The 22,948-nt window shown below is 38.2% G+C and overlaps 1 protein-coding gene across 6 annotated transcripts in view; it reads left to right on the top strand.

Annotated features, from left to right (window-relative positions):
• The first annotated feature begins 6,008 nt into the window (after window positions 1-6,008).
• Window positions 6,009-22,948, top strand: part of map4l (microtubule associated protein 4 like) — a 125,811-nt gene continuing 108,871 nt past the window's right edge. For all 6 annotated transcript variants that reach the window (XM_055014609.1, XM_055014612.1, XM_055014611.1 and 3 more), the window contains exon 1: window positions 6,009-6,163. The gene's annotated coding sequence lies outside the window, so the exon portion shown is untranslated. The remainder of the gene's footprint in view (window positions 6,164-22,948) is intronic.

Here is a 22,948-nt window from a genome sequence, read left to right as displayed (position 1 = left end):
AATGACAGCATGCTAGCATTCTACATTAAGAAAAAGTGTGAACTCTATAAAGATTATACCTGCTGAACATCAGTGATCAGTGGATTGTGTCTGGAGGGGATAGTCTAATGACGAAGACAGATGTACACTACCGTTGGGGTCACTTAGAAATGTCCTTATTTTTGAAAGAAAAGCATTTTTTTCAATGAAGAGAACATTAAATGAATCAGAAATCCAGTCTAGACATTGTTAATGTGGTAAATGACTATTCTAGCTGGAAACAGCTGATTTTTAATGGAATATCTCCATAGAGGTACAGAGGAACATTTCCAGCAACCATCACTCCTGTGTTCTAATGCTACATTGTGTTAGCTAATGGTGTTGAAAGGCTCATTGATGATTAGAAAACCCTTGTGCAGTTATGTTAGCACATGAATAATAGTGTGAGTTTTCATGGAAAATATGACATTGCCTGGGTGACCCCAGACTTTTGAATGGTAGTGTGTCTATGTGGTAAATGTATATAGTGAATGTATATAGTTTGTTGTAAGACATATATTCCCATAATAAAGCATCAGCATTTAATCTCCTTTTTCTTATCTCATCATCAATGCTGAGCCTAAAAAAGGAGGAAAACATGTTAAAAACAACTTCAGCTAAATGTAAATGAATTTGGACATAAGCACATGATGTTAAAAGCATCTGTCATCTAACTACAGGAGCACCAAGTGTGTGTTTGCTTTCCAACTTTTTGGAATAAATGTATTTAAATGCACACACGTTATTTCTGTTTCTTTTTACTGAGAGAGGATTTCAACAGCTGGGTGCAGTGACAAGTGGATTGAGAGGCAGCAGTGATACAGCAAAAGAGGCGTGAGAGAGGATGGATGGAGCGACAGATTGAGTTTCAGCAAGAGACGAGCAGAGATGCTGATGATGGAAGGAGAGAGCAGCAGATGATGCAGGCAGGCATTAACATTACATAACAGTGTACCAGGCCAGGAGAGAAGACAGGAGGGAACAGAGGAGGGAAGGAGGATAAATGGAGGGGAGGACAGGTTGTGATGCAGCCTGTGAATGAAATGAAGCCGCCGCTGACTCCTCCTCCGCATGAACCTGATGAAGATGGTTTGAGTCGACGCGAGCTGCAGCATCAGGAGTCCAGAGAAAGTAATCAGACACTCACAGCTCAGTTTACTTAACAGCTGAGATGAATAAAAATGGAGTTCATAGCAAGATTACAGCTCATATTGATTATTTCTTCTTCAAGGGAGACCTGCTAGAATCAATCAATACTTTATTAGGAGAAAGGACTACATGTGCTGGCAAAAGTTCTTTTTAAATACATGCATTATTATTTATATAAAAGCAACACTAATCTGCATTGTATTCACATTTTTTGTTATATAATTTTATTTGTTATGTTTGCATTTACCAATGGAAAAAATGATTAATGTAAACGAGAAACAAGTCTACAGAGAATTAGCTGCACTGAATAAACCCCGGTCGTTCTGTACTCTCAAATATTTTGTACATTTACACTATTTCTGCAGTTACTTACTGGCGTTTAAGCTGTTAGCGCTATGCTTGGTTGGTATAACTACAGCAATGCTATTGCTAACATAGACAGTAACTTAAGCTAGGTTAGCACAACTTTAGCAATGCAACATAAATGAAAAGCATGACCGACGCAATGAAGCACATCACTCATCATGACACATGGCAAAGATAGTTAAACTGAAATGGGTGACATGTTGAGTCATTGTTAATTTCACAACGTCATGTCGACTCCTGTAATGTTGCCTGGCTGTAGCTTACTTCTGTATGTTACTGAGAAGACAGTGGTGAGGACTGAGGACTGAATGGAGACAGAGCTCCATGTATTGGACAAACGGCACAGATAGATAGATAGATAGATAGATAGATAGATAGATAGATAGATAGATAGATAGATAGATAGATAGATAGATAGATAGATAGATAGATAGATAGATAGATAGATAGATAGATAGATAGATAGATAGATAGATAGATAGATAGATAGATAGATAGATAGATAGATAGATAGATAAATAGATTAAACCTTTATTGATCCCACAGCGGGGAAATTTACAGTGTAACAGCAGCAGATAGAACAGTTATATAACAGCGTTTAATCGTCAAAACTCCAGTCGATGATTATTTTGAAAAGGGCTATAATTGACTGATTTAATCAACCTATTATAGTGATGTATCAAAGGGGCTTTAGATTTACATTCATCTGCTGTGAATACTGGATGTGTAACAGACAACTAACTCTGCTGACACACTCACCATAACTTTATGAAGTGACACTGTGTCATTGAAGTCATTTTGCAGTTTAAAGCAATGAAGTAAACTGTGTCTGTATCTGGATAAAACTCATTAAACTCTTCCGTGTGTCGAAACTCAACAGGCATGCAAGAGGCTTGGTGACGTTGTGACTATTTATAGGCCTCTTTGTAAACTGCTGCTAATGGCTGGCACTCAACAAATACACTGAGATTATGCTAATGTCATCCAGTCACAATAGCTCCCTGAGTTTCCCTCTGGTTTCTCTGCATGGGACTGTTTAGTCACCGCTGCCAGGCTACATATTTTTCTGAAAGCAAGAGTTGTTGAAGAGGAAGCAAATCATAACTATCTTTTGGCAAGCTAGCTAATGGTGCCACTAATTCACACGGTGCTTTCATGGTGTGTAAAAGCATTGTAGCATGAGCGCTTGTCCATGGCAGCAATTCCATTTAAGTGAATTTATTTTGGCGAGAGCTGACTGCAATGCTTTGAATACATTTGATTTAATGTCAAAGTTGCCCATTTAAAGTCACAAGGACTAAATTAATTACCCCAATTTTATCAGTTTTGATTGGGTGCCCACATAAACAAAAAGCAAAGCAGCTGTTGGGGCTTTTTAATGTCTTTTTGAGTTATAGTTACCAAACCTAAATTAGTCAGCGCAGCGACCTTTAATCAAAGATATGTGCTTATTGCAATGTGGTTATTGTGCAAAACTCTCAGCACGCTACTCTTTTCTGGTTGAGTACGGGTTGGAATTATTCTGGACACATTATTTTTGGACTTTTATAGCATTGCTCTGCTTTTTAAAGTTGTAGTACCTCAAAAAAAAGGCAAATTTTACAGTTGAGTTTGTGAGATTTTCTGGCCTCCCGAAGCCCCAAAGCTACTTGTGTGTTTATAGAAGCAGCATAGCAGTTCAGGTAACAATATGAGAAGACCACATCAGCCATAACATTTCTTGAGATGGCAATTGATATATCATCTGGCTGGCTTTGCCATTTGTCATATTTTTGCTTTTAAATAAGTAGCCCTGAGGTGTAGCATCATTTGCAGAGCACACTACAATATTCAGGACAAAAATGCTGTTCTGCACTAAACGTGTAACTCAGGTGCTTCACTGTTATTGTGACTATAAGTGAACAAAAACAGGCTTTTTCATACTTTTTCCTGTATTAATTCATTGTAACTGAGAGAACATAGCCCTACTATGAGGACAGACTGTAAAAAAACATCACAGCTATCACTTTCAACCATCACTTGCCTCCAGGATCACATGAAAACAACAAGCATTCATTGTCACATACCTTAGACTGCTATTTCTCTATATACTTGTCAGATAAAAAACAATACTTGCCACCAGAACATTCTTAAAGACAAATATTTGAGGTACAAGGTCTAAACAGATCTGTGAATATATACCTACCATGTTTCCTCAGTTAATTACTAGATTGTGCGTTATGCTTTTGCTTTAGAAACCAGCCATCCTGTACTGTATACTTTCCTGCTTGTTGTGATCTGACTTTGTTTTTTGCTGCTTGTCTGCTTGGTCCTCGTCTTTTGTTTGCCTTCTGGGACTGACCTTCTGGTACAAACCTTATTTTGGATTCTCTTTGAATATGACAAACTTTGGTGTAACTCAGTGTTCTTGTCTTTGGGTCATGCTGTTATCTGTAGAACTGAGCTTTTACATGAATAAGAACTCAAGAGAGGTCATTTCAACTTAAAATTTCATGACCCATATTCAGGTAAAAATGAAACCTGACAGAAGATCACAGATCAGACGGTGATGACAGCTTTCAGGTGGAGTGTCTCCTCTATGATGAAGAGATTCATGGAGAACAGAGTCATCAATAGGTGCCAATAAATCCTGTTTAAGAGGATCAGTAAGATGGATGTTGAACTCATCACTGATCAAATAAGAATGGAGTTATGTACTATTGTGTGGATTGTTTCAGTGATAAAAATCAGCTGCTACAAGGAGAAGATGAATCATACATTTGTCATTATGATGTCTGTGCTTGTTGACTATGTTATTATTAATATTAGCAGTAGTAGTTTTAGCATTATATACAAAATTGTGGATATTATAGTTAACCAAAATAAAACTAGACCTTGAAAAACAACAAAAATGTCTTTTTGGTTGTTTAGTTTATGTCCAATATCTTTACTGTTATTCTTTGCATATTTTGTCACTTTTATGACTACATGACTGTACATCAAATACCTTTCCAAAGTTCTGTCTTTGTGTTGTAATAACTGTTCTGAATTTCTTTAAATCCCCCAAAAATGACCTTCCGTATTATATATTAAGAAAATTAAAACTAATAAAAACTAAACTAAGCTAACATTTTAACACAGTAGAAACTAAACTACTGGAAACTAACACACTAAAAATGAAATAAAAATAAAAACAAATAAAAAAGGACAAAACTATAATATCTCTGCACAGCATGGGGTTTTTATTTGAAAAGATTACAAACAAACCAAATCAAATGGCAGCCATAATCCCAGATAATCCTATAGGAACCTCTGCCTCTGCATCAGTCATCTGCCTAGCTAGGAGCTCACAGTGAGTCAGATATCCGGCACCGCTGTGTTTCACTTTCTCTTTTTCTTTTATATTCTACATATACTCAAAATGACTGACCTTCAGAGTGACAACAGTTTGCATTCATGAGCCATAATTTTATGAAGTGACATTTTTTGAACATGAATCAGAAAAATCTGATGCAAGCAGATCCAGCTTTGGTCAGCTGTTTGTTCCAGTGAGCCAGCAGAATGACTGAGCTCAAATCGAGTGCGAGCAGATCAATTTCAGCACCATCCTCGGGTTCTTTGTGTTTTTCAGGTCATCTTTTCCACCCATAGAAATATTCCAGGTGCTGCTGCAACAAATATACAATTGGTAGCAAATCTCTGGAAGGGCATTTTCTATTTGTGAAAAAGACAGATTTTAATTTAATGGTGGACTTCTACAGTTGCAGAGTGAAAAATTTGTGTATACGTTTTTAAAAACATATTTTTTCATTGTTTAAAAATGCACAAAATGTCACTTAAAATGGCAAAAGCAACCCACTAACATCAGGACTATTCACTTGATGGATATTAATGACGAACATCCGAATAGTCGGTCCGCTCCATAAAATCCGCCGGGGGGACACGGAGGAATGACCGGAATGTTCGGTTCCGTCCGTGAGGATCTCAAAATTAATATCCGGATACCACCGTCCGACCGAATATTCAGATATTCGGGTCCAGCCCTATTGGAACTATGATGTAAACAAAAAAGTGCTCATCTTCAGTATTAATCTACAATGTAGAAAATAAAACAAATAAAAAGCATTTGGTTAGGTTTGTATATAAATTCCCCATGATTCATTCAGGCTACTACTGTAAGAGATTACCACAGAATTTCAGTGTATTTTTATGTACACTGACAATAAATTAATGTTTGACCTTTGATATTTTGTGTTAATTTGTATGAATTTGTAATGTTTTCTGTCAGCTTTGCTCATGTATTTTCATCGTGTTATCGTCCCAGACACGAGATTTACCGCGATGTGCTTCAGAAACCTATAAATAAACACGAAACATCCGGGTTTACGGCGGTACGTGAAGGCAGCATCAGCAGCATCTCCTGCTGCCTGCAGATTCACGTCTCCTCTTCTTTTTTCCTTTTTTTTTTTTTAAATCGCTGCCGGCTCCTGATTGGCTGAGGCGGTTGGGAAAAGGGGCGTGTCCTACCGCCTGAGTCCTGGCACCAGTCTGCTCTGCTCGCAGCGGAAGGTGGAGAGATTCAGCTCATCACACACTCTGTCTGTCTGACTGTCACACACTCGGCAAGAGAGAACCGGGACGCATCCGAACGGTGAGCTAGAGCCGCTTATTGTCCGCTTTCCTGCAGGATGTCATGGCGTCATTGTTGTTGTTGTTGTTGTTGTTGTTTTCCTCCCACATCCTCTTCGCTGCGCCATCCTCCTGCATAAATGAATGATGACATTGGAGGCATGTTTGTAATCCGGGGGCTCTGAGTCTATGCACGGATGGATATGGGCCTGTATTTAGGTTATTATTATTATTATTATTATTATTATTATTATTATTATTATTATTATTATTATTATTATTATTATTATTAATAATAATAATAATAATAATAAATTTGAGACGTGGCTTCTCATCACAATGGCAGAGGATAGTAGTGGGCGTGTGAGGAGGCGAGAGTGGGGTGGGGGTGGTGGTGGTGGTGGGTGGGGGGGAATCTCATGCAGAGGTCCGTGGATTCGTGTCTCTTTGTTATGGTGGTGCCGCAGTCGGGATGGTACACCCCTCGCTGCTGCTGCTGCTGCTGCTGCTGCTGCTGCTGGAAAAACCACCAGGATGTAGTGTCCAGAAATAATCCTCAGAGTGGATCTCATTCATCAATCATGAACATAAAGTCCAGTGACCTCAATGCACGCAGTGTTTGTCTGGACTTCACCTCTATTATTATAATATTCCCACATGGGACTAGAGTAATATAGACATTATGATGATGCATTGTCTTTATGGTTTGTTTGTGCACACTCAAGGCCCGGTTATGTAAAGCTTCTTTTTTAAATTTATTTTTTACTCTTATATTACACCAGTTTTGTGATGTTCTATAGAGACTAAGCCTCTCGTTATACAATAATACCCCCCTTCTCCCCTCCCTCCTCACTCTACACACTCACATACACACTGCATCCTCTTGCCTCTGTGTGGATTAGCTCACATTGTTCCATCTATGCTCATATTTCCCCCCTCTCCGGCCGTTTCTGCCGTCCATTTGCACCCTATTTCACGTGCAAGAATTCAACATTCAGGTTGCTGATGCTATAAAAAAAGACATATTAATAAATAGGCCACATCACACACACCGACACACACACACACACACACACACACACACACACACACACACACACACGCTACTATGGGAGGATGAGCATCTTAATTCTACACTTAAAGCAACAGTGAAGTTTCACTAAACACCGTAGTATCTGCTCTGGATGGGATTTGTTGGTAACGAAAAGCTACATGATGCAACACCGAGTAAAAATCTTTGAAGCTGAGACACGTGGCTGCACCATTACATAAAGTGGGCATATTCTGGAGTCCTGTGTCTCGTCTTACACGCCGTATATGTCCATCTGACGTCCTCGGTGTCTTCTGACATACTTTAGTTTGGACACCAATGTGGGTTCAGCATGTCACATTGTAGTTCATCATCATGCTTCATCTTTTATTTATCCTCAGAGCTGGCACAAGTGTTTTGCCAGCAATTTTTTTCATTAAATCCTTTGTTCACTAAAATGTAAGAAAGCAGCCTCCTTCGTCCAGTGGGACTTCTTCAAATGTATTCTTTTGTCTGTGCAATATTGATTTCCTAACATGCTAAAATGACTTGACTCAATTAGTAACTACTGCAAATTACAATTCCAGAAAACACTGACAGAGGCTCTCATTGTGCTGCATTATTATTTTAAACATTGTGTGAACAGGATTTTTTAATCTATTTTCATTGTTTTAGGGGAGTAGAGTCAGATTTTGGGAGGTTGGGGGTGCTGATTGGTCATTAATGTTTATGCATGTGGAAAGAAAATGGCTGCTGAGTAAGTAGCTCGTGTGCTGTTTCTGTGTAGACTGCCCTCCAGCTAGCTTCATCACAGACTACAGTAGATTTAGTCTGGGATTTCAGTGAGTGTATTTCTGCACTTAAGCTCACATCTCGTCTTATTCTGGCAATAAAGGCCACAACACAACTTGTAGATCTGTTCCAGTCAAATGAAGCTTACAGTATATGTCTTTCGAGTGTATTTTTAGTGTTTATATCCACATTAAGAATAATAAATTCTGAAAAAATCACCAATAATGCACAAATAATCTCATTTCTAATTGAGGGACTTTTGAACTCCATGGGATATATCTTGCATACATTTTTATTAAAAGATAAAAAAGATGTTTTTTATGTTCATTATGATCATGTCTTTACAAATTCCATAATTATTTATTATGGAAACAATCACTTATTAATAAAAAATGACTTTATATCACTAAAATGTCAACTACATAACCGTTCCAATTTAATAACAAACGCCGTCTAATTAGCTAAACAATAATAAAATGAGCTTATTCAAAAACTTTTTTGATTGTGTTCTTTTTATTAAGTTGAGATAATCATGACAGGTATTTCTTTTTTGGCAATATACCAATTTTTATATGGAAAATAACAACAACAAATAGTATCTGTGTCAGAGAAATCACTTTCAACTAAGTTATCCATTACAAAAACACCTCTCAAGGAAGTGTGTTAATTCCAGATCACATGACCTGCTCCCCATGATGTCATTTCCTCCTGAAGAAAAGCCTGGCCAGACTCCAAGGTTTTCTGACTTATTTAATATAAAGTAGTGTGTGAGTCAAGTGTGGATTTATCGCATGTTAACAGGTTTACTACAATCTTTATAAATAACTTTTAATTTCAATTTTACTCAATTATATATATAATATTTAGAAGAATCTTTCTGTAAAAATGCCATGTGGTGTTTGGTTATAGGCAGCCGTGTTGATTTTAGGCCTGAAAACAGCAAAAATGTCAACTATGTTACAGAAAGTGCTGCAGTTATATATCAAGTATCAGCAGTAGGCAAAAAATAGTTTGAAAATATTGGGATATTAGATATTGGCAAAAGTCCAATGTGGTGCATCCCTAGTTTCATTGGTTCCCCAAGCACTAACATGGGCTTTTATTGTGGTTCCTAAAGCTGAGTCCACAAAATGCCTCGGACAAATCGTCTGGGACAGTTTCTGTTGCTGCTGTCACAGCCTGACTATGAACCATGTAGTCTGATGGTTATGGCTAAATGAGTAGCCCAGTAGCCTGCTCCTACTTGTTTGACCTTAGTTCTGGACTGAACAACTCCGCTAAGTCATCTTTAGGAACTTAGCACTTAAGAAATCTTGTAAATTGTTCTGCAAAAATCCAAATACATCAGAGATGACGTACATGAAAGCAAAGAGTTTGCTGGTGTTGAGATGGGACGGTGTGATCAGAATGTTATGAGTGGAAAAAACTTTCTATTTTCCTACTTTCTGATCTAATGCAGAAAGCTTTCACGTGTCATTCAAAGGACAATGGTGAAGTTAAAACTATAGATATACAAGCTTCTGAATACCTGAGACTAATAGACAGCAGACCTACTGGCCATTTTACTTCAATAAATTAACTATACAGCTACTTCAGAGAATATTTATACCCTTTCACTGTATTGTGTTAGAAAAGCATTTAGAGTCTTTGATGTGGTTCCAAATTGTGATCAGGTAGATCGTCTTTGCTTAGATGTGTCCAGAACCTGACTGGAGTCCACATGTGGCAAACTGCATGGATTGGACATAGTTTAAAAACACCTGTGTATAAGATGTCACCATAACATCAAACATCAGAGCAAAAACCAAGCCATCAAATCCAATCACTGACCACGGTGAAAGTATAAATCCATTTTTTAAGCTGTGAGCGTTCCCAGGTGGGCATTGACCTAAATACTAGTGAAATGGATGAAGTTTGAAATAAGCGTTTCATCGAGTTAGTTGTCAAGCCAATCTGTGACCAAGAATTCAGCAGTCACTCTAACAGAGCATCAAAAGTCCTCTGCAGAGACAGAGAACCTGCTGAAAAAACAACCATCTGAGCAGCTCTCCATCAGTCAGGCCTTCAGGGTAAAGTGACTGGACAGAAGCTACTCTGAGTAAAAGGCAAATGACAGCCTGCTTGGAGTTTCCTAAACTGCATTCCAAAGAGAAAGTGAGAGCATGAGCAAAAGATGTTCTGATGAGACAAAAACTTAACTTTTGGGGGAAAACTCTAAATACGATGTCCAGTGAGCACCAGGCACTGTTCATCATGTTCTAATATGATCCTACAGTGAAGCATGGGGGTGGCGGCATCATGCTGTGGGCTTCATCTCAGTGCATCGTGTTGCATTTTGCTTTTATGGATACAAGAATTTTCCCACCTTATCCAAGTGCCAAATTTTTTGTGATATTTTAAGGATTTTTTTGGACAATTTTCAGCATTTTCCTTTTGGGATTTTGATGCAAAAATTGAAAACAGGCAGGGTAGTAATGATCATTGATGGGTTCACTGAATTTAAAGTGAAATATATTCAGAGTATGAGGGATGAGTTCCTTTTCTAAGGATAAGTAAAGAAATGCCCAGTTAATGTATTTCGGTATTGCCAGCTTTCTTAATGATCTGTGAAACTGTATAATAATCACCCCTAAATGAATAGTCTGTTGATGTGTAATTACTACCTGTTGTGTTAACCATAGACTTGATTATATTCCTCTCAGTGCATTTCTCTTCCCTGCACGGAGCTTAGCTGCAGGTCTTCTTTACACATTTAAGGGAAATAATGTATATTGAGAAATGAAGGAAAGAGATATTGTAAATATTGCATCTAGCGAGTGAAGTACAAAATAGGAAGAAAGACATCTGGGAACAGAGAATTTACAATTTGCTTCCATGACGTTCCCATATGTAGTGTAGAATACATGTAGAATAAATGTACTTTTCTTTTTCGCCAACATGACAAGCAGATAAGTAGAGATGTGTGATATGACAGTTTCATCTTGTGGATAATAGTAATTTAGCGTATGATCTGCTTTTCAGAGGAGTTGTACAGAATCTGTCATTGAGAGTGCTATATTTATTCTATTTTGAAGGTTCTGTCACTGCTAACCATCAATGTCAACCCATCCTGCCTCGACTTTATTTGCTGCAGGCTGGCCAGGGCGCTGTTTGCAGTTCTTGGTATCATTCAGGAGCTACTTCAGAAAGTCTCTTACTTGTCTCTCGAACTTCAACTGTACTGTCTTGGACTGCAGCTGCCAACAGAAGTCCTCGTTCTGCTCTCCAGGAGACCTACTGAGAGCTGGAGGACTGCTCCACCCAGAACCAGCAACAGATGGAGAACTAGTTCAAGTGCCATGATGCCAAGTTCAATTAGATGACCAGATAGTTGACTACTGTTGCCAGGTGCATTTTGAGACAGTGGAGTTCAAGTTTGTATGCAAGAAAAGAGATTTACTTGAGAGGCAGTTGAATGACATTGAGCACCGCCACAACAGCGACCTGGCAAATGACTTTGTTTAAAGAAGACAGTAATGCAGATAAAGAATAGCAGCGAGTAGACCACCTTCATGAAAGAAGTGTCAAAGTGGGGGAGATACAAACCACAATTTTCATCTCAACTGAAAGAAACTGTTCTCACACAAATGAACAGCTGACTGTTGTCACAAAATGCCATGATAAGCAAGTGTCCAAAATCTCATTATAGCATTTAATATAAATCTTTTAGCATACATCAAGTGATACGCCTCAACAATATTAGACTGCCATATTAAGAAACCATGGGAAAGTGTTAACATGACGTAATAGTGTCTAAACTGGCCAGTGCTGCTGCTGGGGCTGACAAAAGTTTATACTGAGGAGCAAAATTTCTGAAATGACCTAAAATGGCCAAAGTACTGGATAGTTTGCGCAGCTACAGTGGAACATCTATATCCCATGGCACTACCAAATCTTCCCACAAGCTAATCATGGCTGTTGAGCCAATGGGTTTAGGAAATTGGATGCATCGGTGCAGTACTGAGTGCAGTGAAATACCCATTTTGAGGAACTGTGGGGTAGAAAATCAAAAGAATGAGCATATTCTCCTAATAGTCTCAGATCTTTGAGTGTTTGAACCATAGAGTGATCAAACATAAAAAAAACAGGCTGATGATGCTTAAGGCCACAAACAGGAAGCTGATGGATTATCAGAGATGTTCTAATGCATGGCTGCTGTGATGATGATGCTATAATTTCTGCCTCAGGGATTGGTGGGATTACATGCAATCCCTTTCAGATTACCAGCTGAGCAGGCAGGAAGTCAGCAGTCATGCAACCAGGTATCATCAACGTTTTCAGTCCATTTGCCAGGCAGTCAACCATTCAGGAGCGGTTATGCATGCAGCTAACCAACAATACAGACAAGACAAGTTCTCCAGCTGGATAAGCATTCACGATAAAAGTCATTTTACAGCAGGACAATGTCAGGGATAATCAGATGTTAGTATAGGAAACGTATAAACTGCCCATTCATTCAATGAGTCAACAAGCCAGCCTGGCAGAGGTGGTACAGTGGAGATATGATCTGATAGTGGTGCAATGCTTCAGGCAATCTCAAAGCCCTAATAGTGGTTTGTAAGATTACGTAAAACCTTGGGGTCAAAACAGGGAGTTATCTCTTAGTGTTTCTGCCCAGTATAAACCCAGGCTATGGGAATACTCTGATAACTCCCCCAGTTATAAGATGAACTTTCTGTAATAGTGAAAATGCTGTGGACTCTGTCTGTTCTCCAACATTATGACAGCGAAAAAAGATGATGATATATAACCACTAATCAGAGATATATGATAAAATACTGTCCGTGCAGCTCACTAAGCCCTTAGTAAAGTGTGAATGTTTAATACTATAACCAGCACAATTTGAGGCACTGAATTAAGATTCCATGCCTCATGGTAACTCTGTGTTGAGTATTTGAAAATCAACATTGCAAAAATAATCATTTATTATCAAGGTAATTTTAAAATTGCTATAATCATCATAATAAGCTCTCCAGTACAGGGCAGTTGGTGCATCCAAATTATATAATTAAGAGTGCAGATGAATCCCTCTGCTGGAATGCAAGTTTAAAGCCACACTAATCGTAAGTTTGAAATTTACAGTTGGTCAAATTACTATGTAGATTGTAAAGGGTTGCTGGTAGTGAAAGAATTAGCACCCAACTGCAAGGTTTCCTTCACTTCTGTGGAGGCTTGGGGCCTTGTGTAGCTAACAGTTTAGGTTTTTTTCCCCACAAATGTACCACTAACCTTGTTTCAAGCTGTCACTGGTGGCTATTTTCTGGAACAAAGCTTGGATAAACCTATATTCCCATCAAAAAAGCAGCAGACAGAGACTAGCTAGTGAACATAGTAGAATGCATTAAGCAGTATCAGACAGAAATGTATGTGGTTCTAAGTTTAATATGAAAACTGCTGGACAATGTGCATTGCTAGGAAATGGAACTCAGTTATCTTGTCACTTTTACACATTTTTGTTTAACTACTGACCTCTATACCTTCAACCTTTCTAAACCTAAATATACTGAGCTCCAGCAATGGCTCATGTGGCAATGATTTTACTCGACTGTTGTGTGTTGGAGGTGAACAGTTTTGCTGGCAGTGTAGTAGACTCACCCCTGCCTGGTAATGAAAACACAGTGGATTAACCTTTCAGTAATGCTATATTCTCTCTTTGAATGTTCAGAGACCACTGAGTCAGCTTCACACTGGGCTGATATATGGACGCACCACATGTTGCAGCAATCACTCTTTAAAATTCCTCAAAAGTCTTTTGGTGCACTTGATGATGAGCAATAGTAATTTTGATTCATTCTTAATGACCTTTGAGAATTATGCAATCCCTGAGTTATTTGTTGGAACCCACTCACCACAGTGGGGACAAAGAGCCTGAAATCCCTGCAAACAGTTATTATATCTGATGAAATAAATCAGTCACAAAAAGAAAAATGAGTGTACCATTGTGTAGAAGCAGCATCCGCACGCCGTCATGTCATCAACTGATAAGAATTATTAAGTTATGTGTTCCTATTGTGTTATCTTCCTAAATGTATTTGATCAGAGTGTTTCTGTTCAAATGAGGATTGGGAAGGAGGTGGGCCTGTTAAACAGCCTGACCTCAAACCTGCCCCTGCTTTAATTGTGGTTACCATGGTGATCTGTCTTGGTTAAAAGTGAACCACCTTTGTAAATGTGAAAAGGCTGTGTTTAACTCCGAGTTTATTCACTAAAACGTTATTGTTGCTTTGCTGAATTCCAGCGTGAGCAGAGCTGTTAGTGTAGCAGTGTTTCTGTGGATGCTGTCAGATTACTTCAGGCTTGGGTTTTAAAGACACCCTCTAGTCAAAATCAAGTTTTTACCTTGTTAACATGTCCAGATGGTGTTTTTGAGCATTTCCACCTGCAGTGTACCAATGACAGTCAGAAAAACACAGATTCAGACTTCCCACAGTTCTTTTGGAAACTCTTCACACAACTTTGTTCACAGAAATAGATGTGCTCCCCAACACCCATAAACTGATTGATTTTTAACATCAGTGAATTTCTCAGATCAGGGTTTCATGCATAAGAAAGCCGAGGAACCAATAATGTCAGCTTGCATACCTTCTGTATCATTATTCTTTTTCAGAATCCGTTTCTAGTTTGAACATCTATGCATCTATGTTTGGTGTTGTGTTGTGTAGAGCTTCTTAGAGCAAGCAATGGTATAAATTTACATCCAAGTTATTTTATAATAGTAAGGGAACATTTTACGGAAAAAAACCTTCTACATATGTAAGTTTGGTACACACTGGTGAGGTTTTTGGGGCTAAGTCAGTAACCAGAGAGGGATTTTAACAATAGTGGTTCAAATTAGCATGTTAATCATAAATACATTGGGACTAGAACAGTTTTTTGCAGTGTTTGCATTGGATATGAAAGGTATACATGTAAGAGTCTATGAATAGTTGTCACTATAACAACAAGCAAAGATTATTATTACAAATTCACCAGATAAAGAAAACAACAAAATTAGAAAAAGGTCTAAAAAAGTGTTACATTCGTTTTGTATTAAAATGTGTTGTTCTTCACAATGGTTCTTCAGGTTCGTCTTGCTTTCCTTTCATGTCCTTGGCTGATTTCAACAAAGCTAAGCAACAATTAAGAACATTTAAGGTCATCCTTAACCTTAGAAGCAGCATTTGTCTCAAAATAGTCCTAATTTGAAGGTCCACTAATAGTGTCAGCCTGACTAGTTGAGTGTAGCAGAGCCTGACTGATACTTGATTCCTTCAGTTGAACCTGATGATGATATTTAGCAGTTTAAATAATCCTACAATGATATCTAGATAGAGATCTGTTAGATGATCTTTATGTGACATTCGAAATTAACCAATTCATACCCAGCCAACACACTCCTGCATCATAGTGACTTTAAAAGTAGCCAGACTGACCTGACTGTATACTTGAGGTGCAGTGAATGGATCAAACAGAGACGTCAGAGGAAACACCAAAGGTCAGTGTCTCCTGCAGAAGGCAGAGGCTGAGATTCAGATCAGAGCTGACATCGTGGTAGAGTCGAGGCAGGGAATACGGGGAAACACTGCTCTCATCTTCATCGTCTTCTTCCATCAGTGAGCATTCGTGATTTGAAATAAGCAAAGGTCATTTCTGTCCCGCTGATCATACAGACTGAGATTGAGATCAGAGCTGACATCAGACAGTACAGCAGTGAGGGAAGGATGGGTACAAAATGTTCCTCCCCTCACCTGATTTTAATGCCTTTAAAGCTGCACACAGGAAGGCAGCAATGGTTCATCATTAAAGTCCACAGTAGATTAACACTTCATCTTGTTACTGTTCTCTCGGTTAAATTGTGTGTGCTTTTGCTTTGCTAAGACAAGATGAGTTCAGTGGGTTTACCCAGATAATATTTGTCATCACGCTTTCCAAATTAAGGACAGTCTAAATAAAAAAAATAGAAATCTTGCAAGCTTTCATGTGTCATTAATACATGAACATTACTTAAAATTTGCATTTAGCTTTTGTTGATAGTCCTCTATTGCAACTTCACTAAACTGAGCATTGAACTTTACAGTTTTTTTGTTTGTTTAATGTTTTTTAAGGAAAAATGGAATCTAATGTTTATTTTGCAAACTGGGAAACCTAGGAAGCGAAGAGATTCTCTGACATCAAGATTTCATTAGCTACTACCAGCATAGCACAGTTTGTCGTATTTTCATCAGGAATCTGCCACTGTGCTCAACACTCCGCAGGAACAATCTCGGTGCTACAACCCAACCTGTGACTAACTGCTATTTCCTGTAAAAAGTGCAAAGTCACAGCCAGCCTTTCAGAAACATCCACAGAAGCCTCGTGTTTTTGTGTATATGGGGGAAATGCAACTGACTACATCGCAGTGAATCTATTGTACTATGAATAGATCCACTTGCACACTGTCTTCTTTCAAAGTCTGTGTTGATAATGCAGAAAAGATGATTGAATTTACCACATAGCATTAGCTACATTAGCTCCATGGCTAATCAACTCATCTCATGGTGGGTTAGCAAATTAACATGACCTTACATAACAATGAAAAATGAAATGTTTTATTGTAAAAACATGTGAGTAAACATAATTTGTATAATTCAACTACAGCAACCTCAAAACATCGTCAAACTACATATTTTGTAATTGTTTTGATTGAGACCATTAGCAGCAGAAATGACAAACTATGTGTTTTGTATGTATCAGAACCAGAATTGATTACAGTATGCATGTGTCACCAAGCACTGAAAACACAAAGATCTGTGATACCTGAATATGGACACAGCCGGAGGAAGTAAAGGGGATGAAAGGATAAAGTATCATCTATTGCAGCTCCATTACACTTCTCATTTTATTTTCAGCATTTGATCTCTGGCTCGTGTGACTTTTTTTTTGATCACTTTGAAAACACACAAGCTCAAACACAGCCACGTTTGACACATTTGCGCAGTTAGTACTGGGGCTGGTTGAATAAGCTGACTGTCTGCACCTTTGTCTCATAAACTGATGCTTTGTCTAAATGTGTGTGTGTACTTGTTCAGCTGTTGTTATAAGGACCAGAGTGAGTTTAACCGATGAAGTGAGCACATTTAGGGAAGTGAGGACCTTTTGGGTAGGTCTCCATTTTTCATGGGGAAAGACTTGGCTTTAGGTTTGGGGTTAGAATTCAGTTTAGGCTGGGTTAGTTGTGATGATTAAAGTCTGGTTAAGGGGCTATAGAGTGCATCATGTCACTGAATGTCCTCGCAGAGATAGCATGCGTGTGTGTCTGTGCGTGCATAGGTTGACACAGTGTGTTGTCAGCAGTAATCTAAACTGCAGCTCATCAGAGACACTCCATGCATGTATGTGTGTGGGTGTGTCGGAGCTTGTGCCCATCAGCGAGGAGACAGCGAGGAGCTGCTGAGTCACCATGGCGACTGGCTGGGCAGCCATGACTGGATTTTTGTTAACACGTTAGACGGCATGAGGCCGAAAAATGAAAGGCGTCTCTAAGTCACAATTGTGCTTTTATTTCCCCTTTGCTTCTAATGTTTAATCAGTGATTCTTTTTCGTGTCATTGCTAGCACATAAACATCCTCTCATCACACAGCTTCCCTGCATGTCTTTGTTGCAGCAGGTTTTTAATAACAACATGCAAAGACACCAAAAGGGCAAAGTAGAAGGAACTTCTCCAGCGTGATGTAACCACAAGTGGACTGACATGACCATCGCTTTGAAAGTTGACATTTATGGCCCAGCTAATGGACTCCCAGACACATTTCAGCTGTCCAGATTCTTAGCTCCTAACTAAATTAGGACACTAAGTTATCCTCTGTGTCTGCGTGCCCCGTCATCTCAGACGTTGACTAACACTTTGAAGGGAGTAGTCCCTCATTTTAGGACGTAATCTTGTTTTCCATCTAACCGCACAGATGAGATTAGCATTGATCTTCACTTTTGAGCATGAGCGAGACAACAAACCTGAATAGTTGCTCCTTCAACTATCCCCTCAAAGATGCACCAGACAGCTTCACAAATACATGGTTAAAACATAAACAGTAATGTCATTAAACTAAATTTGATCTTTGGTGATTTGCACAATGATGAAACTGTCTTTAAAACAATGGGGAACTGAAGAGTTGGTTCATTGTACTGGTGACTCCTTCCACATTACACACAGTCATTTGATTCATTCATTCATTGTCAATCTTAAAATATTTATTAGTGCAGCTTTAGAATGTCTCTTTTCTATGTGAAAATGTTCCCCAGAGCAGCTACATGTAGCTCTCCAGTCAGACTATTAGCATGAATTATAGATAGACCGATGAATGTGAAAAGTGAATATCTTTTTCAGTCTTTGTTATTCAAGTATTAGTGTTGTTCCTTCTGTCAGTATGTTCCACTGCTGTCAATTGTAAAAACCCATTTTGCAATGTTTCAGAATTTTGTGGGACTTTTCTGTGTTTCCACTCAGTTTTATTTTTAATCAGCTCAGTGCAAATTGAACATGTGTATAAAAATAAAAGGCTGGAAATGCACAAACTGTATCACTGGTATCACCGAATCAAATATAGAGGGATCATCTTCTCCTTTATCTGAGGACGTGATGATAACATTTTTGCAAGATGACAAGAACACAAACCCACTCTGCATTATCTCTCTCTCTCTCTCTCTCTTCCTCTGTTCTCCTGTCTTATTATTTCTCTCTGTGTTTCTTGAACTGTGTGTGAACCCTTCAGTAGGCTGGACAACAACACTGAAAGCTGCAGTGTTGTCCACCAACTCAGAACTGCTGAGAAACTCAGTGCTGCTACAGCAGAGATTTGTTTCTCCGTTTGTCAGTACACAAAGCTGGATATACACTATTTATTATGATCGTACTGAACAGAAAAACAATTTGCATGATGCAAAACTCACAGAATCTAGCAATAAACCAAGCCAATACACTACGCTGACTCACACGGCTGTAGCATATAGTTAAATTGAACACGAGTTGGGAACATAATCATATTCCAAACACATTGTCTAAATCACCCAGAGATGTATGAATGGATATTTTATAGCTTTTTCATCAAGCAACAAGCACCATAAATATAAGGAGTTGCTCCCCAGGGCCACTAACCTCTCCGTTCACTGCTGTTACATCATTAGCGCACATTTAGATATTGTACTGAGTCATTGCTGAGCTGAAGTGACCTGCGGCTCAGCTGCAAAAACCAACTTGTATCCCACCATACAGCAAAAACAGCTGTTTTGTGTTGTGTGGAGGGATGATAAGTTGGCTTCTGCTCTGTCTGTGCCCAAATATGCCTCATGTCCAGTTTTCTAGTTTTCATTTGATAAACCTATTTTTTCATTTTATTGAGTCAGTGGTGTACAAACAGCAAACACATCCTGTCATAACGGCAGCCTGTAACCTCCTAATATAACTGGCCAAAACTCCTCATACATCCTGGAAACGTACAATCATACGGTGCTGTGATGAATAGTATGGTATATTTTGCTTGTATTGTGATGGCAGGGCTAAGCCATGCTCGTGAGACAGCCCATCATATGTGAACACACAAAATTTGAATTGTTTGGTACATAAAGAGACAAATGCAGAATCACATTAGATGGAATTACAGGAATCATTATGATTGATTTGCACAACATAACGAGGCACTGATGGGTAATCTGCAGTGTTAGTTCAATATGTTATTGATGTGTCAAATACATCTCATTTACCTATATATGATGTGTATCTGGATACATTATCTGATAATGACACCGGATCCATGCACAATGCTGGCAGACTTCAATAGACTTTGTGTCCCAGGTCAAGGGAAGCAAACATGTCATTTCTAAATTCTGCTGCTACTTGCAGCTACTGCCAGGCTCATTGAAGTCTAGCAGGAAGAAGTGGAGTTAGGCGACCGTTCAGTTTACCAGCTGATCTGATCACCTTACAATCCCAGTGTATTCTGCATGGATTTACACCCTGCATTAACATGTGTTTCCCCTTATCCAGAGAAGTTATCCAGAAACAGATTCCATGTTAATACCAGGTGTAAGTAGGGTTGTAATATCACGTATTCATCCTGTCCATTTTCATCTCACTGTGCTTTAGAATCACCAGAGCCTCCAGGGTTTGTTTTTATCTCTGTGCATAAATGAATATTTTGTTTTAGTTTCTTTTTTGTGCTCCCATGAGGATTTTCAGGAGAACAGTCCCCTTTGCCCACAGATATTTTGGTTGTTTTGGAATATAAAATTTTAAAAAATGCTTGTTTTTGCTGTTCATACGTCCCATCAGGGTCTCTCAACCTCAAATCATCAAATTTTTAGAACAATTTTATATATTTTGTTAAGTTATTTAGGACATTTTAGCTTGATATATCAAATGCTGAAATACAAATACTTTTTATTTTTTTAAATTGCCCATCGACCCACTTTCGGAACGTATTTTGCATATTGAAATTTGAAGCTATGTTTGAACCACGATATCTCAGAAATTATTAAGATAAAAGCCCAACATTTCTGCTGTTATTTCATATCATGCTATTGATTCAGAATCTGGAATATTGGAGCAGTAGATCAAGTAGTATCTGATGATGTAATAATCCATCAGTTCCTTAGATTTTACCATCCAAACATAACCTCAAAGTTCAATGTGAGAAGAAAATGGACTGAAAGTGGGTCGATAGCCAATCTTTTAGAAAGATATATATGGAAAAGTATTTGATATATCAATCTAAAAGTTCACAGATACCATTTTAATTATTAATAGTTTCTGACATAAAAATTTAAAGGAAATCAGAGATGGTCGAGCAGAAGGTCCCTGATGACTTGCGATGGAATAACCCAGCGGTGATAGCTCCTGCTTAGCTGCTCCCACGTTTTATCAAGATTTTTGTATTTTTGTAAGAGTTTGCTGTTTATTGTTGTGCTTAGAAGAGTCATGAGAGGACCAATTCAACTTTGATCACAACTTCACTTTACTGATAATTTGTTGTTTGAGCCAATAGCTATGTGTTTGAAATGAATGTACAACAACTATTGCATTGTAGCGGTTAAAAGCTATTTTAAGTCACCACTCTAAAACCAGTAGGCATGTTTAGTTAAGTAAAAGAAGGATCATTTCAATATGACACAACATGTAATGTATATTTTAGGAAGTGTATTAATCTGAATGTGTAGTTGTCTATATATGACATATCGTATGTATGTAGTCTTTTATTTTACTGTTTGAACTTTTATCAACATTTTATATGTGGAGATCTTTCTGAATCAGCTGGGATCAACACTCAACCTGACAGACTTTATTCAGGGCATAGCTTCCCCAACACATGTACTTGCATCCATTTAGTGAAAACACTCCAAGTTAAGGAATTAAACCATTCTTACACGTTTGTTGTTGATACTGAAATCCTTATTGGTCTTCCTTCTTTTTCCTGCAATGTTGAAATATTAGACAGTTAGCACAAAAGCACAAATTGCAATTTCTTAAAAAAATGCTACAAATCCAGCTATCATAAAAATGTACTTCTCTGATTTGTGTTCATTACAGTGAGGTAACAAGAGCACGGTGGAGCTTAATTTAACTGATGATTTATGTCCACACACACAAATAACCACCAAGTCTCCCTTGTGTTACGATGGTACCATACAGTGTTTGAATTCCTGCCAGTCGTGGCCTTTGTGTGTGTGTGTGTGTGTGTGTGTGTGTGTGTGTGTGTGTGTGTGTGTGTGTGTGTGTGTGTGTGTGTGTGTGTGTGTGTGATTGCATGAGAACCGTCAGTGTTTTGGAGGATGAGATGATTACGTAGCAGACGGTTGGGTTCAGAGAGGGAAAGGTGGCGGATGCTGGAGCAGAGGATTGTGGGTGCAAAGATAGTTTTTAATCCCTCAGAAGAGAACAGCTGCCCAACAGTCCCTCATCATCATCATCATCATCATCATTTCTGTGTTTTTTCCTGCCTTTTTCCACATAAACACAGAGTTACAGTGTTTTATTTACCACCAGTTACATCATAATGCTTCTGGGGAACACTCATATTATTCACTGAGGAAACCCACTGAATTTAGTCATTGGAATGAACTGATGTTGGTCTAACAAGTGTATTTACTCAAGTATTACACTTAGCCCTTTTTTCAGGTATTTATTCTTACTTTGCAGTTTCTGTCTATGCTTTATTCTATGGTTATGGTCCACTACACTTCAACTGCCGTTTTTTCCCCATTTTTTCCACAGTTTCAGTTACTTTTGACTTTACTAATAAAATTTGAATATGACAAATTATGATTGATTGATTAAACTACCAAGAACTATATATTGCAGTTTAAAATAGTTCCACTCTGACCAACTGCAATGCTAATGAAATGTACGCAACAGTAATGGTCCCATAAAATGGCAATACTTATGTACTTTTAATTTGAAATTTGGAGTGCAGAACTCTTATTCATAGTGTTATGCAATCCTAAACGTAATGTAATGTTTATATGTTGTGTTTTTGCTACTTTTACTCAAGTGAATTACCTAAACCACTCTTATAGCTTAACCAGTTTCCACAGCGTCTACAGTTAAACTAACTTAAGGAAAGTAGGAAGGAAACAAGCTGCTCATTAAACAAAACAAAGATCTTAATCATTCCACTGCAACTTTTAAATTAATAGCATCATATATGCTACACATATGTGAAACTAGAAGGTTGTAAGTGCTACTGCTGTTTTGTAATTAATAAAAGCACCTTCCAAGTCCTGCTTTTATTTATGTTACAATTGAGTGTACCATGTCTACATAGCAGTCATTTAAATCATTGTTTTTTAGCACGTTTCCTTCCCTCCTCCCTAAAAAACATGTTCCATTTAAGCCATTAGCCCTGATTCTGTGCTGTTTACATGAGAAGTCATTAATCATTAAGGTTTGCAAAATGAGGCAGATACTGCAGAGAGGGGTTAAAGCTGCATCAACACAA

Source organism: Amphiprion ocellaris, chromosome 10 (genome assembly GCF_022539595.1).
Source record: "Amphiprion ocellaris isolate individual 3 ecotype Okinawa chromosome 10, ASM2253959v1, whole genome shotgun sequence".
Classification (NCBI taxonomy): Eukaryota; Metazoa; Chordata; class Actinopteri; family Pomacentridae; genus Amphiprion; species Amphiprion ocellaris.
Note: the sequence above shows the minus strand (reverse complement) of the source record. Positions and strands in the feature narration are given on the sequence as shown.